Consider the following 3,262-nt stretch of genomic DNA (forward strand, 5'->3'; position numbering starts at 1 on the left):
GCTGCGGCTGCGGCTCCCCCGCTCCGCTCCGTTCAGCTCCGCTCCGCTCCGCTCCCCGGGGGCGGTGGGAGGCTGCTGCTGCTGTTCCCGCTGCTCCGCTCCTCGGGGGGGGGACGGGACGGGAAGGGAAGGGAGAGGAGAGCAGGGGAAGGGAAGGGAAGGAAGGGGTGTCCCTCGCCAGTGAAGGAATCCGCACCGGTGCTTAAGTTCTCTCCCAGAGACGGTGTGAGGCACTCGGGCTGCTCAACCTGCTGCTGCTGCTGCTGCTGCTGGTAAATGCTCTTCACTTCTTACTCGCCTACATGCTCAGGGCTCCCCTGACTGCTTTGCGTTCGGCAGCAGCGCCTAAAGCTGCAGCGTCTCTGTCTCTGTCGCTCCCTTCCCTTCTCCCCCCCCGCCCCCCCGGCTGTAATTGCGTTAGCGGAGTTGACAACTTCTGATCTGTGTCTGAAAACCAGGCAGCGAGTGTTTTGTTTCCTGGAGCCGCTTAATTCAGCAGTTGGAGAGGTCATTAGTTGCCTGAGTTCCAGGGAAAGAGGATTCTCTGTGCCTCTGCAATAAGTGCTGCTGCTTCTCTGCCCGTTAATTCTCATCCTCGATCGATGGTATTTCTTTTATTTTCACCATGTTTTAATGTTGCCTTTGTTCTTTAAACTGCTTCATTTTTTTTCTTTTCTCTTCCCCCCCCCCCCCTTTCTTCTGGGATCGTAGTACAATATTTTTATTGTTTTTTTTTTTTCTTCAGTTTTTGCCAGCAGTGTGGAAAGGTATCGCTGATTCAGAAACTATTGTCCACAGTGCGTCTGGGTTAGGAACGGGCAGAAATAAGGCAGGCATTTGTATTCCGAAAGGGAATAAAAAAAAAATAAAAATGCTGCTTTGCATCATTGCTGCGGATTTGCAGGAAGCAGTAAGGGACAATAATATTATGTTGTTTGCAAAGATAATAAACATAGAAGCGCTTTGGTGTTTCACGTATAGCCCTGCGATTGAGCTGTTTTGAAATTGCACTTAATAATAAATTCATAGCTGTGGAGGAAGAGATTGCTGGCATGTATCGCATACGTTGCTGAGACAATGTACCAACGTACGCTAACACCAGACCAAGTCCCCGTTAGACCTTACATGGAGTGGCAGTTTGACAAGATACTGTTTTGTTTCTTGCATACACCCAAACTGAAATTTAAATAAGGGGGCTTAATGGATGTGAATTGAGCTCTTAACTCTCTAGCTCCGAACCAGGCTCCTTTTTCAGCACTACTTGTTAGGAAGCTTGTAAATGCTAGTGTAAACATTTATCTGTAGCAATTTCAGATGATTTAATACTACTGATGTCTTACTATGTGCTTTTTATGCCTTTTTTTTTTTTTACTTCTATACTGAAGTGTTCTGTCCTTTTAAAAGGCTCAAAATGTAAGGGCAAGTATTGTCTCTGTGTGCGTATGTTTGTGTATATAAATATTTATATATATAATGTTTGGCTTGTACTTGTTTAAATTTGCCAAACCGCGTCCAAACCTTGTACTACATGGAGAAAACAGGTATTAGAATTGAAATGCAGGAACATAGAATTGGAGGAGACTTTGTTTGTAATATTTAGTTGTACGTTGAAAGATTGTATAAGATGAAAGAAATTCAAAATGCATGCGTTCTAAAGAAGTAAAGTCTAGAAGTAGCAGTATTGTAGCAATTTATGAAAACGAAACTTGACTGAAACAATACAGAATGCAAGCTGTCAATAAGTATGTGTAGTTATCTAATATCCTCACACAGCACTTTTATGGAATGCTGTTTGAAATCTGATGTATTTAAAAACGTAGTCTTTGTTAAGTGCAGAGTTAATAAAAAAGTACTATCACCTGTTAATACAGTTACTTTATGCAAGTTTAATAGTTAACCTTGGTTGTACAGTCTCAAAGTTTTTCTTCAAACTTCAGAAGAATTTAGAGAGAGGTGATTCTTTCTTCAAGATATTTGTATTTTCATTCAGTTTGTACTGATTTGAGAAACTGGTGAACCTCCACCGTATAGAATGATGACAGGTATTTTTCTAAGGGGCTTATGTAAGTGCTAGGTAAAGTAGATTTTTACAAGGGGCCGACAACCTAAAGATAGGTGGCATTTCTTGCGTCGTCAAGGTTTAAAATATATACAAACAATGTATTTGGGCATCATTTTCCTGTGCGTTGGCAAATCAGTAGCCAGGTTGATGATTAATTTAGCTTGGCCCATATGCTGAGGTTTCTAGTCGCCAAGTAATAAATAAAAACTATTAATATATTACACTGATATAGATTGTGTGGTATTCAAAAAGCCAGCCGTGAGGTCTGACCTTTAATTCTTTTTGAGAGGAAAACTTTTTTAGCTGTGGTTTCTTAGTGTCCTGGCAACATCTGAGAACTCACAGAAGTATTTTTTTCAATTCTTAACACATGTTCAGCATATTTAAAAAAAAAGAAAAAAGTTTTGATCCAGATAATCTGTTTGAATTTTTATTCTGCTTATTTTTAAACATTTCTTATTAAGACAGTGCTTACATGAAAACAATAATCTTTTAATTCTCTATATGCTTATTTTTCATGTGGAGAATGAAAATAATCATGTTTCTGTGTCATTAGATTTCAACTGTTTATGTAGCTTGGGGAAAATTAACACATGAACATCACTAGTGATCTTTTCCTCTAATTAAATTGAACTCTATTTTCATTTTTAGTATTTTGTACTAAAAGTCAAAGAGCTGCATGAGAAAATAGAGGAGGCGCTTCTTTCTCTTGTTAGGTCAGAGATTAACAGTGGTGGGAGTATTGATTTGAGGGGGCTAATAGTTAAATTTCTTTGCTTTTTTAAAGAATGTTTTTATTTCTGGGAAAAACAGCAATATATATATCAACTTGTGATACATTATGGTCATGGGTTTGGCATTTTCCTGTCAAGTACTGTCGTTTCTGTTTCTGCAGTCAAAGAAAATTCCTTGTGAACAGTATTACTGTTAGAGTAAGTAATGGTGTAAGCTGTATTAGTGATCTTGTGCTTAAAATTATTTAGAACAACATTGAACTGAACAAACATTTTCCCTTTTCTATCAAGGTCAATGTCTAGACTTTCTTGTCTGAGAGGTCAAACTAAACTGAAGGTCAAATTAGATGGAGACAAAGCTCAAGGCACTGTAAGACCACTCAAGTCAATATACCAATGTTTGAAAAGCTGTTTTGTGTTTGTTTGCAGTTTACTGTGAATTTAATCCCTCAATCCTTAACGATTT

This window comes from Haliaeetus leucocephalus, unplaced genomic scaffold, assembly GCF_000737465.1.
Source record: "Haliaeetus leucocephalus isolate CR32 unplaced genomic scaffold, Haliaeetus_leucocephalus-4.0 Scaffold656, whole genome shotgun sequence".
Taxonomy (NCBI): domain Eukaryota; kingdom Metazoa; phylum Chordata; class Aves; order Accipitriformes; family Accipitridae; genus Haliaeetus; species Haliaeetus leucocephalus.